This window comes from Pinus tabuliformis, chromosome 4_1 (assembly GCF_031772625.1).
Source record: "Pinus tabuliformis cultivar Carrire ecotype Pingquan chromosome 4_1, CPIR1, whole genome shotgun sequence".
In the NCBI taxonomy this organism is placed as follows: Eukaryota; Viridiplantae; Streptophyta; class Pinopsida; order Pinales; family Pinaceae; genus Pinus; species Pinus tabuliformis.
Window position 1 is genome coordinate 231,395,941 of NC_142303.1, and position 21,000 is coordinate 231,416,940.

At 35.4% G+C, this 21,000-nt stretch overlaps 3 pseudogenes; all 3 read right to left on the reverse strand.

The window, feature by feature from the left end:
- Nucleotides 1–3,703: 3,703 nt before the first annotated feature.
- On the reverse strand, nucleotides 3,704–4,194 carry LOC149175093 (glucan endo-1,3-beta-glucosidase 9 pseudogene; annotated as a pseudogene).
- Nucleotides 4,195–4,204: 10 nt separating this feature from the next.
- On the reverse strand, nucleotides 4,205–5,566 carry LOC149175094 (UTP--glucose-1-phosphate uridylyltransferase pseudogene; annotated as a pseudogene).
- Nucleotides 5,567–18,891: 13,325 nt separating this feature from the next.
- Nucleotides 18,892–20,756, reverse strand: LOC149175095 (UTP--glucose-1-phosphate uridylyltransferase pseudogene; annotated as a pseudogene).
- Between the last annotated feature and the right edge of the window lie 244 nt (nucleotides 20,757–21,000).

Sequence of the window (21,000 nt, forward strand, 5' to 3'; positions counted from 1 at the left end):
CATGAATAAAATTTTCATGCTGATTCTAGAAATGTATTTTCTTTTTACAAATGGAGGCCCCCATCAAAAGCGTTGGAATGAAAATTTCTATGCGCAGCGCCACTGATTCTGTGCATAGCGCCACTTTCCGATCAAGTTTTGGAGACCTTCCCGATGTCCAAATTGGGTGTAGGATAGCTTGTTGGAAATATTATCAAGTATAATTTCCAGAACATCTTGAATTTTCCAATTTGGAGGTCATTTTCCCTGCCAAAAGTTAAATCTCCCAAGACTAATCAAAATGTGCAAAATGAGGCTGCCTAAATGCAGAGTGCTGTTGCAGTCAACTTTTGAAGGTCTTCTTCAACTCCAAATTGATCTCATGATAGCTCATTGGAAATTTATTTGTGTCTAATTATCATTTGACTCATCAAGCAAGTCATTTGGTCCTTCCATATAGGAGAAAAATGTATTTTACCAAGGTCACTCCAGAGGTGCAACAACCCTCCTTAGGCAAATAATGTTTTCGACATTTCTCCCAAACCATGAAACCTGTGTAAAAACAGAAATATATTTTTCTTATTGGGTCAATTATGGACAAAAACCTCTCTCACTTTTGTGAAATTCATCTTCCATTTCTCAGAAACATCATTTGAGTAAAACCTATCCCGATGTGTGGAACAAGGGATTTGTCGAAATGAAGTGAAATGAAGGGGATAAGGGGCTTCTAAATTCTTGAGAAAATTTTGGGAAGTAGGGAGGGATGTTAGGAAATAGAGGAAAGTGGAATTTCAAAGATCAAGTAAGGGGAACGGGTCCAAAATGGAAAAACACAGGCTTAGCCTAGAAAATTGTCAAATTGTAGCAAGAAACTAGGGTTTGTGGGAAAATGAGGAATTTGAGGGATATCAGTGATGGGAAGTGTTTAATAAGGTACATTAAGGATAGGGGAAGGTGTATGAGCATCAGGATGCAAGCTTTGTTGATGATTTGACCATACAAGAGAAATTACCTTCAAAACCCTAGGAGAGGGAAATGAGTCTCACCCAAGCACAACTGAAACACGAACAAGGTGTAAAATGACCCATTGGAACCTGAAATGATGATGAAAACTCTCTGAATGATGGTACACTCATCTAAATGGTGACATGGACCGACATTTGGACAAATTTGGAAGGAGTGAAAACAAACCCTAGACCTAATACCTAGTGACCAACTTTTACTTGAAGACTCACTGAAATGACAAAATTTAACTTTGACACCCTAATACCACTTTGTAAGAGCATGTTTTCTCACTGGTGGAAGGCTTCGAAGACTAACAGTAACAGGTGGTGACCTACAAAGTCGTGTGAGTAGAGACTTCCTAGCTAGTGGTGGTCAACAATACTATTTAAAAGGGCAGTGGCTCTTAGGTAGTGGTGTCCAACTAAAAGATGTAAAAGATATGATTTATAATAATAAGAGAACAAGAAGCAGCACAACAACAACAAGTGGCTTCTGTCCCTTCGGGGTTTCCTCCAAAAATACTTATGTCTCCTTTGCATGTTTGTCTTGATGTTTTTCATGTCTCTTACATGTTGATTTTATGTTGCATTTAACTACTGATATTATGTTGTGTATGATTGTTTAGTGATTCGTAAAAAGTGTGAAAATTTTATAAGTTCCACCACTACTGATTCACCCTCTCTCAGTAGTGATCTACATTTCCAACACAATACAATCAAATTATTATTTATAAAAACTCATTGATTACATAAATTGTTACAACAACTTCATCATAGTGTTTGATAATTCACTATGAAATAATAAGTAGGCTCACACATTGTTAATATAGACGGACAAAAATAAATAACTATTGTTATGAATACCCCATGCTTGTGCTTGGTGTTATCTCAAAATCAGGCCCTGATAGGCTGTTGTGATCAGGCAGACTTTAAGTAACTATTTCAAACATACTTTAGGCTGAGGCTTAGCCTCCCCAACCTAAGAGGGCTCTCTCAAAGGATTAATGATCTTTGATTATGATTAAGATGGCTAACTCTTATGAAACGAATGTAAAAATATGAGTGGTGGAAACACAATTAGAAACTATCCATTGGGCTTATGGAGTCAACATCATTTCAGTATAACAATGGTATCAACCTTACATAGAAGTCAAGGCATTCAGGCTTCAATACATTTAAAACATACCAGAAACAAATAAGACCACACAGTCAATGAATGTATACAGGAAATTAGAGCACCATGAGTGAGTTCTAAGTGATTACACATTCATACCACTGCAAATATTAGGAAAAGAACAAGACAACACATTTTGAATATCGAATCCCTCCTGAGTCCTGAGAAGCAAAGCCAATCTTGTATTACTAAAACAGAGTTTTTACATAAAGCCAAATATCAGAGCTTTTTTCAATAAATTTCCAACCTTTATTACATTGCTCTTTCTCCTATATATAGAGCTCTTCTACCTAACTGAGATTCCTCCTCAAGCATGAGGGGAACTCGAATTCTCCTTATCATGACACCTATTGACATATTAAACTAACTATTAAAAGCAACTTACTACTAACTGACAGCTCTAGAAACCTAAAACAATTAGGATTCTAATTCTACATCATGTTGAACATAGCATTTATTACAATCAAGATTCGTTCTCTGCCAATTGGTTTCCTTCAGCTTTAGCCTTGATGGATGTTTAAAGCTCTTTTCTGGCCCTTACTGTCTTATCTCTTCTCTGCTGCTGAGAAATAGGAAACTGCCCCTGTTTTTATGCTTTTGGTTTCCTCAAAGATATTTGGAAATAATTAACCATGTTGATCTTCTTGAATTAGTCAACAATCTATTGGAGTGCCACGTCCTTCATGTGTTGTAAGCCTTTCCCATGTACATGTGTGATGACAAAACCTTTCAAAAAGATTTACCGCTTTGTCAATCATAATTGATCAACCAAATTGTAACATGCAGCTACAGAAGTTTCGTAGCACGCTACGAAACTGCTGTGTAATTTCAAAAACACAGTCTTCCTTTCATAGCTAAATGATTGCCACTTTCCTCTCTCTTCATCAGTTGCAGCCTCGCTATTTTTCCACACTGTAAAAAGGTTGAAATTATTCTCTGCCCCTAGGTATAAAATTGAATCAAAGTTACATTTTGAAAGTGCATAGGAGTGCTGAGAGACTAGTGAACAAAACATTACCACTGTCCATAACACAGTCTTGTAATATGTCTAATATATTCTACTGTATCTTTAATGGTCCCTGGTCCTCATCTACTTCTCTTATCTGATAAGAGATATGGATGATTTGGAAATGAAAGCAATCAGCATCAAGAACTTGATGGCTAAGTACCACTAGGGGCATACTCAGCTATCTGAAATATTTTTGAAGAACCTGAGAATCGAGATAACTTCAGCATTGGAATGAGTGTTGTATTTTGAATCTGCTCCAAGAAGGGCCCGAGTGTCAAGTTCTGCAATCTGTAAATCCCTTGAACCCATGCAAAAAGGCTACAAGCAACATCATATGATGTTGGTCCCTGGGTAATGCCCTAGGGAGTTTAAAGTGTTCAGTCCAATACATTCGACCATTGAGTAGCTATTCGGAAAAATAGGTGCAAATCACAACCTGCACTGTTTTACCTTTGGCCATGAATAAATAGAACAAGATATCATAAACCCTACAGTTAGAGACCAAATAATATATAGACGGCTATTAGGTACAACATTCTAGAACATAATGCCAAGAAAAGTCAGAGTACATGATAGAAATGTCATTGGACTATCCAATGCTTCTTTACACTGTTGTACAGGCTAGAAGCATATGAGTCACTAGTTGCAACCAAAAACCTACAATCTCCTATTGATGGGTCTACAATTGTTATCATCCCAAGATTATCAAAATTGCAGCTATCAATTGATTGATTGTGAAATTGATAGTAGCTGTTAAAAGCATATGAGATATTTCCTGGTGACCCAATATGATTGCAAGAACCTCCGGAAAAGAGGGCTGTACAATCTAAAGTTGAGCAGGCCTGTTCCACATGCCTTGACACATTTGTAAGATCATTGTTATCATTTGCAACACACCACCTTGAAGAGAGGTATCGAACATTTTCTGCATTCACCAGACCCGCATCTTGCCCTATGTCAATCTCATATTTAACCTGACCATCAATTGTAAATATGCCCCAATGTCTTTTAAAATTTCCATGCGGAATGCTCCTTTAGACTATCAAGATCAATGATGCTAGGTATGGACTTGAAACGCTTTTAGAAAGTTGCCAACCTTCTTGAATACAGGACCCAACTCAATGGAGGGATTTGCAGGGTTGACTCTAGTAGGATTTCGTATGACAAAACCTTCCTCCACAGTGTAAAGAACCGACTGCACAAGTAGTAAATCTGAAGTTGCCTTCAGTAGGAGAAAGCGTGATCTTGGAACATTGACACCAACTGCACGATCAAAAAAACTTATCACAGCACCTACAGCCATTTCAAGCTGAAGCACCTTTACCCCCATACTTCCTTTGGATTTGGAATTATCTCCATTTTAAGAGAATCAGCCTCCACAAGCCTCTTAATCGCCTTCGAGTTCACCCATAAATTATTGGTAGAAGATTTTGAACTTTTCAATCGACTTGAACTCGCCAACATGCTCCTCTGGAAACTGTGCAATCTCTAGACGCTGAACTCTGCCTTCATAAGAGATAAGCGTACCACCTTTTACATCTGCAAGCGTTTTGGGAGTGACCTCCATGCAGTATTCATTTTTATTTTTTGACCAGATGATTCAAAATTTTGAGATCAACTATCGCTCCCGAGTTGTCTGAGTTAGCTATAAACACATACTCCTTACCCTGTGAGAGTAGTTCATCAAGCTTCCCACTATTCAAAAGAGCAGGGAAAACATCTCCGTGGCTAGTTGGGTACCATGCTTCTTTGTCTGTACGACCTTTAGTTGGCCATGGTGTCAAATCTTCTGCCACCATGTGTGGATATTGACTCTGGTTGAAGATGTAGATATCAATATTTGAGCCAGAGTACTACATTGTAGTCTATATATAATGCTTTTTGTTAATATCCACAATCTTACAGAACAAAAAAAACACGTAACCAATAGAGGAATATGGGCCTGCCAAAGGCCTTCATCTCAAGAATCTCTTAAACTAAAGTCCAATGTTCAGAAAGCTTTTGAAATCGGATTGCAGCCTGTTGATGTTGTGTACATCATTTGGGAAAACGATGACCTTTACTTCCACCCCCTTCTCCCGCGGAGCTCGAGCATATTGCAATCCATTTGATACAGGAACCCTGAGGTCTTGTGCACCCAAAAGTAAGAGAACAGGTACTTTTACCTTTGATATATGTCTAATTGGTGAACACTGATAAAACATGGTGATATATTCTATTGAAGGTGCTTCAGTGTAAACATTTTTCCCATTCTTTCCATATGCCCATCATAGAATAGGGACCTAATGTGGTTCGAATAATATCTGCAACAACCTTTGATGCTTGAATATTTGCATGGCTTACCCTATTTCCAGTCTCCCACTTTATAACTTCATTCAAAACGAGAATAGGAGCATACATGGCTGCAAGTGAAGGCAACTAGTAGTCCGTCGAGGGAACAAACGCTAGACTGGACAAAAACCACCGAATCACAGTTGAATTCGACAGGGGAAAGTGTATAAGTTGACAAATGTTAATGTAAACACAGCGGCCTTTGGTGAATATGACAGCTGGGGTGAGATTTGCTATGGATCAGCACGAATTCTCGATTTCATAGCGCAGTTAGTGCAAAATCGGTGTTTTGCGCTACGAAATCACCTAGACCGGGTTTCTGCATTATGAACTTTGAAATGAGTTTCGACATATGATATTCATGTGAGATATGATACCAATGATAGACTAGAACATAGAATTGACCCCATTTGACATACTAACAAAACTCTTAACAAGGCTCTAAAACAAAATGAAAAGACTAGACCCAAAACTGACACCATCCCTTTGACAAATCTAAAAAAATTTGATGTTCAAAATTTAAAATATTTTTTCTTGAGTGATAACAGGTGGCTTCACTTGGGATAGTGTGCCCCTGTGGTATACTAAGAACATGCAGGTCCAATGCTTTGTCCTCTTTATAACAAACCTAGATTTGCTTGACAAGCATCCCCTTCAAGCTTCTTGGGCCTTCACCTCGGGCTTAAGCTTGATGATCACTGTAGGAGAAAGAAATCTACATCTACTGAAAAATGCTCAGTCAACCTTGAGCTTATTTACATTTTCCTACCTACCTACCCTATCAATTTCAAACTTATTTCAGCTTAATCAATGTGAAATTTCCAATGTAGCCAATCATTTGTCTTATCTGATATTTGAGTTTTTTGACTGCATCGGAGTTCACAGCCACTATGATATTGTGATGACCACTGCCACTGAAATTGCCTCTGATCTTCATAGAAAAGCTGAAACACTGGAGAGTAAAACTCTTCCATGTATTTAGCTATAGGATCCCAGAATACATGATCAACTTGATGATTCTCATAACTTTCTGGTTGTGCCAACTGATCTTCAATAACAGTGTATTCTTCCTCAATCACAAAAGAGATAGGAAGCAACACCCTCTCCTTGTGTTCTGACATAGAAATCTTCCGAAAAGAATGATCATAACCATGAAGACTATATGATTGAATTTGACCTTGTAGACCTTCAATGTATTTCTCAATGTCCTTAGCAACTTCATCCAAAAATTTCATCTTATCCTCTGCCTTGCACTCAAATGATTTTAGATACGAAGACAAGGACAAAGAAAAATTTTCATCTATTTCTTCATTAACATGATCATCATTCCATTGTTTGAAACCTTGAATTGAAGGAGAGTTTGCCACCACCTCTGATCTATCTATCCATTCCTCCATAAACATCAACCAAAAGTCTTCAAATGAATTAATACATTTGGAAGGAAAGCTTTCAATCCACTGTTTACAATTCCCTTGAAATGAATCATAGAACAACATAATGCAAACATCCTCATGTTTAACTCTAAGAAGCTCGGTAAAATCACAGAAATCTGATCAATGTTTCAAAGTTAAACTCAAATCTTCTCCATTGAATTTTGGACCATTCCTTAGAAAATATGCATCCTTGGGAAAATGATTTGGGAAACCATGAATTCCTGAAAAATTTATGCATGCATACCTTGAAATAAGAATGGTAGCATCTAGGTCCTTCATAACTCCAGTGGAATCACCATGAATCTATGAATTTCGAATTCTTCAACAATGGAGTCGCCAAGGTAGATTTGCAGCCTCGAAAATTCTTCTAAGCTCCTGCTACCTTCAGAAGTTCAGCTCTTGATTTTGGGAATGAATAATCTTTAGACTCCTGGCAGACGCACCAAAATGTTATCTCAAAATCAGGCCTTGATAGGCTGCTGTGATCAGGCAGACTTTAAGTAACTATTTCAAACCTACTTTACGCTGCAGCTTAGCCTCCCCAACCTGAGAGGGATCTCTCAAAGGATTAATGATCTTTGATTATGATTAAGATGGCTAACTCTTATGAAACAAATGTAAAAATATGAGTGGTGGAAACACAATTAGAATCTATCCATTGGGCTTATGGAGTCAACATCATTTCAGTATAACAATGGTATCAACCTTACATAGAAGTCAGGGCATTCAAGATTCAATACATTTAGAACATACCAGAAACAAATAAGACCACATAGCCAATGAATGTATACAGGAAATTAGAGCACCATGAGTGAGTTCTAAGTGATTACACATTCATACCACTGCAAATATTAGGAAAAGAACAAGACAACACATTTGAATATCGAATCCCTACTGAGTCCTAAGAAGCAAAGCCAATCTTGTATTACTAAAACAGAGTTTTTACATAAAGCCAAATATCAGAGCTTTTTTCAATAAATTTCCAACCTTTATTACATTGCTCTTTCTCCTATATATAGATCTCTTCTACCTAACTGAGATTCCTCCTAAAGCATGAGGCTCTACAACAAAACCAGCGATTAGCGTCCCTTTTTACTTCTTTTTTTGCATCTAGAGCCCATTTTTGGTGCTATTTGCATCCATTTATCAAATATGGTGCAAAACTTGACACAAAATTTGCATCAAGTTTTGCACCAAATCTTACACCAAGTTTAGCACCAGGTATTGCAATAGGTTTTGCACCACGTTTTGCACCAAATTTTATGCCAAGTTTTGTGTCATCCTTTGCACCAGGTATTGTTTCAGGTTTTGCATCAATTTTGGCATCTATTTTTGTTTGACATACTTTTGCATCCTCATTTGCATCCACTTTTTGCACCTACACTTGCATCAACTTTTGCATCGACTTTTGCATCCTTTTTTAAATCATTTTTTGCATCCATTTTTTCATCCATTTGTGCATCACTTTTGCGCCACGTTTTACATCGAGTTTTGTGTCTAGTTTTGCATATAATTTTGCATCTACTTTTGTTGCATCCACTTTTCCATCTTGTTTGGCATCCATATTTACATCCTCTTTTGCATCTATTATTGTACCCACTATTGCATCTAATATTTTTGTGCCACAATTGGCGCCTAGTTTGGCACCTCCTTTTGCACCCACTTTTGATTATAATTTTGCATCCACGTTTGCATCCTCATTTGCATCTAGGTTTTCATCAACTACTACATCTATTTTTGCATCCCTTTTTGTATCCAATTTTGGACCAGGATTTGCATCGGGTTTTGTGTCTCGTTTTGCATCTACTTTTGCATCGACTTCTATTGCATCCACTTTTGCATACAATTTTGCATCCACTGTTACACCCATTTTAAATTTCACTTTTTGCATCCCTTTTTACATCTTCATTTGCATCATACTTTGATTCTCTTTTTTCATCTATCATTACATCCACTTTTGTTATGCCATAATTTGCACCATGTTTTGCACTCACTATTGTATCCACGTTTGCTTCCAATTTTGCATCCATGTTCACATCCTCTTTTGCATCAAATATTGCATCTATTTTTGCATCCACTTTTGTGTCAGGTTTATGCATTGGGTTTTGCATCTCGTTTTGTATCTACTTTTGCATCTACTTCCATTGTATCCATTTTTTTCATCCAATTTTGTTTTTTCCTGTTGCATCAATGTTTGCTTCCACTTTTACATCCATTTTTGCATCTTATTTTGCATATTTTTTGTCTATTGTTACATCCACTTTTGTTGCACCATATCTTGCGCCTACCATTGCAACCACATTTGCATCCACATTTGCATCCTCTTTTGTGTTCAAGTTTGCATCAGATATTGTGTATGTTTTTGCATCCCCTATTGTATCCACTTTTGTTTCATCCATTTTTGCATCTACTTTTGTGTCCGTTGTTGCATCCACATTTGTTTCACCACAGTTTGTGCCAAGTTTTACACCTACCATTGGACCCATGTTTGCTTCCAATTTTGCCTTCATGTTTGCATCCAAGTTTGCATTGACAACTGCATCTACTTTTGCAGCCACTTTTGTGTTAGGTTTTTCATGTTGTTGTGCATCTACTTATGTTGTATCCACTTTTCATCCAATTTTACTTCTATTGTTGCCCCCATTTCTATGTTCGCTTCTGCATCCCTTTTCCAACACTCATCATATTTTCTGCATTGATGATATTCCTTATGGCATTGACAATTATGAACAATTGATGACAATGTCAATAATATTGACAATGATGAAAATGAAGATGATGGCGATAACATGAATTGTGATTATGATGATAAAGACGATAGTGGTTACAATGACATTAATGATGATGATGGCAATGATTATGATAATGACGACGCTAATGACCTTGGCGAATCTTCCCAATTTTAGATGTTGTCATTGTCATAATCATAAGCATTATCTTTGGTGTCATCATCATCATTTTCATCTAGGTCATCATCAAAAACAATAATGGCATGAATGATGATGATGATTACAACAATGTTGATAGAAATTACATTAATGATGATGATGGGGATGATAAAAATGACAATGACGATGATAATGGTGGTGATGATGATGATCATCGATTATCTCTCAAAAATAGAGTTGTTATTTCTCTTACGTATATCAATGTGTCCTAAACAACCCTTTTCTAGCACTGATCACATTTTTTGGGTTGATGATATTTCTTACAACGTCTATAATTATAAACAATTGCAAACAATGTCCATAATGATGATGATGATGGAGCTGATGATGATGGCATGAATAGTGATTATGATGATAATGTAATGATGGCAATAACGATGACAAGGATGATGGTGATGATGATGACAATGATTATGATAATGAGAATGAACAATTACTAGTTTCACTACCATCTTCTGGATACATATTACTATCATATTTTTTAAATTTTATGTCTCTCTTGAGGTATCTTACTATAATGGTGTTGTCAACACTAGAAAGATATCTTGTTGTAATGGTGGTTCTAATGTTAGCACTAGCAAAGTTTTTGTTAAATTTTGGTTAAAAAAAATCGATTTATGCAATTATTTTGACAATCTATGTAAAAAAGTAAATAACATCCAATTATTTTGACTGTAGTCCCATTGATTATCATGAATTCACCAGTCTGAAGACCATCTTCTACATACATATTATTATTAAACTTTTTGCATTATATCCCTCTTATATCTTGTTGTAATGGCAGTATTAGCACTAAAAAAATATCTTGTTGTAATGGTGATGTTAGTATTAGCACTAAAAAAATCACTAAATTTTGGTAAAAAAAAGTTTATCATTTATTTATTTTTAATTTGGGAAATTTTTGTTTTTAATTCTATTTTTATGCAGTAATATTTTTTTTGGTTGAATTTTGGTAGTAACTAGTTTTTGGTTGAATCATATGTATTAACCATGTTCTTTATGCTACAAGTCTAATTGTTGGGACAAAATTGCTCTTTCAAATAAGTTGCAAAAGCTATTTTACATCCATTGTTGCACCCATGTTTACACCCACTTTTACATCCCTTTTTGCATCCTATTTTTCATCTTCATTTGCTTCTTTTTTTGCATCTATCATTACATCTACTTTTGTTGTGACAAAATTTGTTCCATGTTTTGCACATACTGTTGTACCCACGTTTGCTTCCAATTTTGCATCCATCTTCACATCCTCTTTTGCATAAAATATTTCATCTATTTTTGCATCCACTTTTGTGTTGGGTTTTGCATCTCATTTTGTATCTTCTTTTGCATGTACTTCCATTTCATCCATATTTTGCATCCAATTTTGTTTCTCATGTTGCACCCGTGTTTGCATCCACTTTTACATCCCTTATAGCATCTTTTCTTGCGTCTAAGTTTGCATATTTTTTTGTGTCTATTATTACATCCACCTTTTTTGTGCTATTATTTGTGCCATATCTTATGCCTATCATTGCAACCCACATTTTCTTCCACTATTGCATCCATATTTGCATCCTCTTTTGTGTCCAAGTTTGCATCAAATATTGTTTATGTTTTTTGCATCCCATTTCGAATTTACTTTTACATCCACTTTTGATTTGTCTAGTTTTGCAACTAATTTTGTGTTCACTATTGCACCCATGTTTGGCCCATGTTTACATCCCTTTTTTCATCCAAGTTTTCCTCCTTTTTGCATTCAAGTTTGTGTCCCTTTTTTTTACATTCATTGGAGTATCCACATTTGTTTCACCACAATTCATGCTAAGTTTTATGCCTACTATTGTGCCCATGTTTTCTTCCACTTTTTCATCCATGTTTGAGTCCTATTTTGTGTTCAAGTTTGTATGAACTATTGCATCTACTTTTTCATCCACTTTTGTTCAATTTTTCTGTCTTGTTCTGCATCTACTTATGTTGTGTCCACTCTTCATCCAAATTTACGTCTATTTTTACCCCCATTTTTTTGTTTACTTTTGCATCCATTTTCCAACACACATCATATCTTTTGCATTGATTATATTTCTTATGACATTGAAAATTATGAACAACTGATGACAATGTCAATAATTATAACGATGATGATAATGAAGATGATGACGATGACATGAATTGCGATTGTTATGATAATGACAATGATGATAAAGACGATGGGAGTTACAATGACAATGATGATGATGCTAATGACCTTGGTCATTCCTCCCAATTTTTAAATGTTATCATGGTAAAAATCATAATAATTATCTTTGGCGTCATCTTCCAAGTCATCATCATCTGATCATCATTATCATTATTTTCATCTTGGTCATAATCAAGAACAATAATGGCATGAATGATGATTATGATGTTCATGATGAAGATGACAAAAATTATGATAAAACTTATATTAGTTATGATTATGGGGATGATGACAATTATAATGACGATGATAATGGTAGTGATGTTGATGATCATCAATCATTTCTAAAAAATAAAGTGGTTATTTTTCTTTCATATATCATGTGTCCTAAGGTTGGTGATATTTCTTATGATACCTATAATCATGAACAATTGACGACAATATACAAAATCATGATGATGATGATGATCATGAAGAAGACATGAATGGTGATTATGATGATAATGAAATGATGACAATAATGATCACATTGATGGTGGTGATGATGGCAATAATGAAGATGATGACCCTCCCTCTAAACTAGCGAGGTACTCATAATGAGACAAAAAAGTACTCTGAAGTTGAAATATTCATATAAGAAGGGATCTAGATTGATAAGCATCAATGATGATTTACATCATCATAGCCAAAATTTTCAAAATAGTAAGGCCTTGACTAACAAGTTTATCTATCCATTAGATCAGAGCATAATGTTGGGAGGCATAAATTTGGACACCACTGCCTTTCAAGGCACTTACCCCACCAAGATGTTTACCAGGTATGTCCTCACATGATCATTTCCTAATCCACTATCATAATATTTGACACCAGAAAATGTCAATCCTCATGACTATTCTTATCTTGGATTAATGTACTTGACTTATGGCGATTAGTCCTAGTCAATGTCCAAATTCTCAAAGAATATTGGTCCCAGATGTTTATCCAATCCACCATTATCCCTACTAGTGCCTTTACTAGGCTTACGATTGTTAATCCTAGCCATAGTACATGACACATTGATAACATGGTGTCTACCCTCACTCCCTCTCAACCAGGGAGGAAACATCCACAAGCATAAGATTTTCTCAAGAATACCCATCATTTTCGTAGAGAATAACATCATTAATTTGTTTTCATCACATGACGACTTTATGATTAAGCATTCATAGATTTGTGGCAAAATATTTCCCCTTTTGTATTTGTGATGAAATACAATAAAAAAGTGAAAGCCAAAATCATTAAACATACACTATATTGATTTATCTAAGTCTAAACTCTAAGGTTGAAGTGAAAATTCATGTAAATCTTATATCTATGAGTTGTGCCAAACTTATGAAAACCTTATTCCCTAAGTCCTATATATAAGAAAATGAAAAAGAAAGAAAAATAAGGGCCAATAAATGGTAACTCATGTATTCACTCCCTCTTTGGAAAATATATGAATATATACACTCCTAGTCACACTTGATCACATGTATGTGATGGTTAAATCATGAATTCTTCTTTTCTCCTTGCATTTTCACTTCATCATTTAAGCACCTAATTGAGGATCTAAGGAATGTTTGTTTCCTAAGGCTTTCATGTCTACTCTTGGTTTACTTATGTCACACTACTGTCAATTTATGTGACAGAGTGAAATACATAAGTTTGTGGAGTTATTATAGAGGTGTATTGAGTTCGTAACCACACACACATGTATTACATCTCATTGATCCACATGTGTGGGTTGGAGACTCATTTCTTGACAACTTTAATGGAGACTACTTTGTGGCTTTAATGGTATAGCTTATAAAATATCTTGTTAAACATTTCGATTCATTCTTTCTTTTCCTCGAGACACTTATAATATTGAAGTCACTCCCAACAATCCATGGAGATGGGGAGTATAAATTACTTGTGCTAGAAATAGAATTGAGAAATACAGGTTTTCCATTTGCGATATTGGAGTCATAGACATTGGATACATGGTAGTAGTCCTCAATGTCAATTAACTAAAATTGTATTGTCATAATGCGAAAAGAGGTAAACATATTGGTAACCTTGATGTCTTAATCATTTCAAATAATAACCATTCCACCCAAGTGTCTCTAAGCATCAATCACTACTACTTGGAAATTCCTCCCCCATTTTCTAATTATATGAGGTTGAACCTCACTTAATATTTTTGCTTCTTATATCAACATTATTTATGGGTGCTTTGCATACCATTTTTCTTTTAGGAGTTTGTTTTTGCTTACTATTGACGCCCCTCATGTTCCAAGACTATTTTCATCAAAAATTTACATAGAAAGAAAGTATAAAGTGACTAAAAAGAAAGATGTCTCAAGATTTAAGTGCTTGGACAATTCCACTTCATGACTCCTATATTTCCTTAACCTGGGACCAAATGGTGAACTTGATGGCCTTAAGGGAAATTGATCAATGAAAATCTAAAAAAGAGGTGATTTTTGACTTTATCACATACAATTTAATATACTAAAAAAAATATCCATAACAATTTCATCAATCAATGAATCATTAAAAAAAATATCCAAAACAATTTCATCAAGCAAAGAATCATTGCATTATAAAATACAATCTATAAACATTTTGGGAAAGTTTTGCTAAAACATGCTTAAAAATCAGCATATTTAATATTAATATTTAACAATAATATGGACAATAATACATTTTGATAAATTAAATAACATATTATCAAGCCTAAAAAATGTCACTAACTGAAAACTACAAAGCATGCAACTAATGGAAGTGACCACTCAAGGCCACCACAAGACAATTAATCTATTAAGACCAAGATTAATGGGGACAAAGATCTATAAAGGACAAAGGAAAACCTATTTTAACTTTATTGTTTTATTAGCCTGGTTCAAGATGAACATTTCAAGATATCATGAAGAACATAATTAGTTTTATTGCATTAAGAAAACCCAAGCACATTCTATAACTTAGCAAGAAAGAGATGTATAACATCCATCTCAGCAACATGACACATGACATTAAGTTACTTTACTATATATAATTTAAACTCCTATCATAAAATCACAAATTTAGCATGAATGGAATGTTTAAAATCCATTTTTATAAAAACAAAATATAATTTTTCTTATAGAAAAATATACCAAAAACTAAATATATTTTTCTAGAAAAAAAAAATACTAAAACTAAATATATATTTAAAAAAAAACTAAAACATAAGCAAACTAGAATTTGAATTTGACATTCTTGGTCACTTTCGGAAACATATGGTGGAATGTAATCTCTTTATCCTCATCTTTAGCTTTTTCCTAAAAAATAAAAGCATACAAAAGTGGGAAAGAGCCATAAAGCATGGGGAAGCTTTTTCCTAAGCACAAAAGCATCTAAAAAGTGGAAAATTCCTTTTTTATATGAGGAAACGTTATTCACCCAAAAGATTTTTCCCAAATTGAACTAATGAGGAATTTTGGAAATCTTCATAGCCTCCACTTTCCTATATATTAGAGGCTTGGCCATTGAAAAAATGATGGGAATTTTGTATTGTCACGCTCTTGAGATCTGTCTTGAGAGGGAGAGTTTTGGAGCTATGAGTTGGGGGAGGTGATTTTGCAACTATATCAGATTGTTGTAACTTTCCTCCAACTCCTTTATTCATATAGATCAGTTGTTCTTCCTTCCATATGTTTCTATTCATTCTTTACTTCTTCTATTTAACTAATGTATGCATGGGTTTTTGGTTTATATTTATTTATTCAATAATATTTATATGTTTTTTATAGTTTTGATTATTAAGATATTATGTTGTGAAGGTTTCTTTATTCTCTCTCTTATGTGTAGGACCAAGCTTTGGAGCTAGCTAGGAGCGCTTCTTGGCTATACGAAAAACTCCAAGAAGACCTGCATGCGAGGACTCACAAGAATTCATTCTCTTTTTCTTAATCTATACTCTACATCTTGATCTACTAAGAATCCTAAGCCTTAGAACAACCTTTCTCTTAATTGGTTTGTCCTAGGTTTCTGAGATAAACTGAGAGGGTTTTGTTTTCATCTAACCATGCATTAAATCCTACAGCAAAATGATATTTAGAAAATTTAATATATTTCACTATGTAAATGAACTTAGTAAAATGAACCCATAGAGGTGGTCATAAATGGAAATAAAAGTAAAACTCTAAACAAGAAGCCAAAAGTGGATTTAACCATGGATGAAAAATTGGGAGTAGAATTGGATGTTAAACTAGCCATCAAAACAATATGCAAACAATGACACAAAAAGGTTTTTAAAGTAAAATTAAAAAAGGGTGCAGCACTAGACACAAAGAAGGGAACAAAATAGGGCATATGAAAGGATACCGAATTGGGTGCAAACAAGGATGCAAAAATGGACACCAAAATGAGGATGCAAAGAATGGTGTAAAATTAGGATGCAAAAAGGATGTAAGAAAAGACACAAAACAAGATGCAAAATGGGACTAAAAAATGGTGAAACCAAGGATGTCAAAGATGATGCATAACTAGATGAAAATTCCAACTAAAATCTAGGTGCAAAATGAGATGCAAATGTGGACACAAAATGTGGCAGAAAAAAGGATGCAAATTTGGAAGCCAAAAAGGATGAAAAACTAGATACCAAAAAGGATGCAAATTTGGACATAAAAAATGGTGCAAAATTGGACACAAAAGAAGAAAAAATGGTGCAAAAATGGGCATAAAAATGGCTCAATTTTGGATGCAAATTGAGATGCAACATTGGATGTAAAATGATGCAACAAATCATTCAAAACTTGGTGCAAAAACAAATGCAAAAGTAGACGAAAAAATGGCTCAAAAGTGAACGTAACAATAGACACAAAATGGGATGCAAAGGTGGATGCAATATATGGTTCAACATAGGATGCAAATTTAGATGCTCAAAAGGATGAAAAATTGGATGCAAGAAATGGTGTTAAAAATGATGCTAAATTGGATGCAACAAATGATGCAAAATTAAATGCAAAATATGGTGCAAAATAGGATGCAAAAAAGGGAGATAAATAAAATGCAAAAGTGGATGCAAAAAATGGTGCAAAAATGCATGCGAAATTTGGCACTAAATCAGATTCAACATATGGTGCAAAATTGGATGGAAAAGATGGTGTAAAAAAAGGCAGAAAAATTGGCACAAAAATAGATGTAAAAATAAGTACAAAATTAGAAGCAAAAGATGGCATAAGACCAGATGCAAAAATTGGCACAAATTGGATGTAAAAAAAGGCGCTAAATAAGATGTCAAAGATGGCGTAAAAATCGATGCAAATTATGACACAAAAATAGAAGAAAAGAATTCCACAAAAGAGGAAGCAAAAAATGATGCAAAAATAGATGCAAAAAAAGGCACAAAACTAGAAGCAAAACCTGTTGTAAAACCAAATGAAAATCTTGGTGCAAAATATGATGCAGAAAATGATGGAAAATTTGGCGTAAAAAAGATGCAAAATTTGGTGTAAAAAAGGACGCTTTAAAAATTGTACAATAGAGCCAGATTTAGCGCCAGGTTGCTCATCCCAATTGAGAAAAAAATGCACTAGAATCTGGTGCTAACTCTGGCACAAATTGCCTGTTTTGTTGTAGTGGGGAACTCGAATTCTCCTTATCATGACACCTATTGACATATTAAACTAACTATTAAAAGCAACTTACTACTAACTGACAGCTCTAGAAACCTAAAACAATTAGGATTCTAATTCTACATTATGCTGAACATAGCATTTATTACTATCAAGATTCATTCTCTGCCAATTGGTTTCCTTCAGCATTAGCCTTGATGGATGTTTAAAGCTCTTTGCTGGCCCTTACTGTCTTATCTCTTCTCTGCTGCTGAGAAATAGGAAACTGCCCCTGTTTTTATGCTTTTGGTTTCCTCAAAGATATTCGGAAATAATTAACCATGTTGATCTTCTTGAATTAGTCAACAATCTATTGGAGTGCCACGTCCTTCATGTGTTGTAAGCCTTTCCCATGTACATGTGTGATGACAAAACCTTTCAAAAAGATTTTCCGCTTTGTCAATCATAATTGATCAGCCGAATTGTAACATGCAGCGAGAGCAGTTTCGTAGCGTGCTACGAAACTGCTGTGTAATTTCAAAAACACAGTCTTCCTTTCATAGATAAATGATCGCCACTTTCCTCTCTCTTCATCAGTTGCAGCCTTGCTATTTTTCCTCACTGTAAAAAGGTTGAAATTGTTCTCTGCCCCTAGGTATAAAATTGAATCAAAGTTACATTTTGAAAGTGCATAGGAGCGCTGAGAGACCAGTGAACAAAGCATTACCACTGTCCATAACACAGTCTTGTAATATGTCTAATATATTCTACTGTATCTTTAATGGTCCCTAGTCCTCATCTACTTCTCTTATCTGATAAGAGATATGGATGATCTGGAAATGAAAGCAATTAGCATCAAGAACTTGATGGCTAAGTACCACTAGGGGCATACTCAGCTATCTGAAATATTTTTGAAGAACCTGAGAATCGAGATAACTTCAGCATTGGAATGAGTGTTGTATTTTGAATCTGTTCCAAGAAGGGCCTGAGTGTCAAGTTCTGCAATTTGTAAATCCCTTGAACCCATGCAAAAATGTTACAAGCAACATCATATGATGTTGGTCCCTGGATAATGCCCTAGGGAGTTTAAAGTGTTTAGTCCAATACATTCGGCCATTGAGTAGCTATTCGGAAAAATAGGTGCAAATCACAACCTGCACTGTTTTACCTTTGGCCATGAATAAATAGAACAAGATATCAGAAACCCTGCAGTTAGAGACCAAATAATATATAGACGGCTATCAGGTACAACATTCTAGAACATAATGCCAAGAAAAGTCAGAGTACATGATAGAAATGTCCATTGGACTATCCAATGCTTCTTTACACTGTTGTACAGGCTAGAAGCATATGAGTCACTAGTTGCAACCAAAAACCTACAATCTCCTATTGATGGGTCTACAATTGTTATCATCCCAAGATTATCAAAATTGCAGTTATCAATTGATTGATTGTGAAATTGATTGTAGCTGTTAAAAGCATATGAGATATTTCCTGGTGACCCAATATGATTGCAAGAACCTCCGGAAAAGAGGGTTGTACAATCTGAAGTTGAGTAGGCCTGTTCCACATGCCTTGACAAATTTGTAAGATCATGGTTATCATTTGCAACACACCACCTTGAAGACAGGTATCGAACATTTTCTGCATTCACGAGACCCGCATCTTGCCCTATGTCAATCTCATATTTAACCTGACCATCAATTGTAAATATTCCCCAATGTCTTTTAAATTTCCATGCGGAATGCTCCTTTAGACTATCAAGATCAATGATGCTAGGTATGGACTTGAAACGCTTTTAGAAAGTTGCCAACCTTCTTGAATTCAGGACCCAACTCAATGGAGGGATTTGCAGGGTTGACTCTAGCAGGATTTCGTATGACAAAACCTTCCTCCACAGTGTAAAGAACCGACTACACAAGTAGTAAATCTGATGTTTCCTTCACTGGGAGAAAGCGTGATCTTGGAACATTGACACCAACTGCATGATCAAAAAAAAATTATAGCAGCACCTGCAGCCATTTCAAGCTGAAGCACCTTTACCCCATCTACTTCCTTTGGATTTGGAATTATCTCCATTTTAAGAGCATCAACCTCCAGAAGCCTCTTAATCGCCTTCGAGTTCACCCATAAATTATTGGTAGAAGATTTTGAACTTTTCAATCGACTTGAACTCGCCAACATGCTCCTCTGGAACCTGTGCAATCTCTAGAAGCTGAACTCTGCCTTCATAAGAGATAAGCATACCACCTTTTACATATGCAAGCATTTTGGGAGTGACCTCCATGCAGTATTCATTTTTATTTTTTGACCAGATGATTCAAAATTTTGAGATCAACTATTGCTCCCGAGTTGTCTGAGTTAGCTATAAACACATACTCCTTATCCTGTGAGAGTAGTTCATGAAGCTTCCCACTGTTCAAAAGAGCAGGGAAAACATCTCCGTGGCCAGGTGGGTACCATGCTTCTTTGTCTGTACGACCTTTAGTTGGCCATGGTGTCAAATCTTCTGCCACCATGCGTGGATATTGACTCTGGTTGAAGATGTAGATATCAATATTTGAGCCAGAGTACTACATTGTAGTCTATACATAATGCTTTTTGTTAATATCCACAATCTTACAGAACAAAAAAAACATGTAACCAATAGAGGAATATGGGCCTTCCAAAGGCCTGCATCTCAAGAATCTCTTAAACCAAAGTCCAATGCTCAGAAAGATTTCGAAATCAGATTGCGGCCTGTCGATGCTGTGTACATCATTTGGGAAAATGATGACTTTTACTTCCATCCCCTTCTCCCGTGGAGCTCGAGCATACTGCAATCCATTTGATACAGGAACCCTGAGGTCTTGTGCACCCAAAAGTAAGAGAACAGGTACTTTTACATTTGAAATATGTCTAATTGGTGAACACTGATAAAACATGGTGATATATTCTATTGAAGGTGCTTTAGTGTAAACATTTTTCCCATTCTTTCCATATGCCCATCATAGAATAGGGACCTAATGTGGTTCGAATAATATCTGCAATAGCCTTTGATGCTTGAATATTTGCATGGCTTACCCTATTTCCAGTCTCCCACTTTATAACGTCATTCAAAACGAGAACAGGAGCATACATGGCTGCAAGTGAAGGCGGCTAGCAGTCCGTCGAGGGAACAAACGCTAGACTGGACAAAAACCACCGAATCACAGCTGAATTCGACAGGGGAAAGTGTATAAGCTAACAAATGTTAATCTAAACACAACGGACTTTGGTGAATATGACAGCTGGGGTGATATTTGCTATGGATCAGCACGAATTCCCGATTTCGTAGCACAATTAGTGCAAAAACGGTGTTTTGCGCTATGAAATCACCTAGACC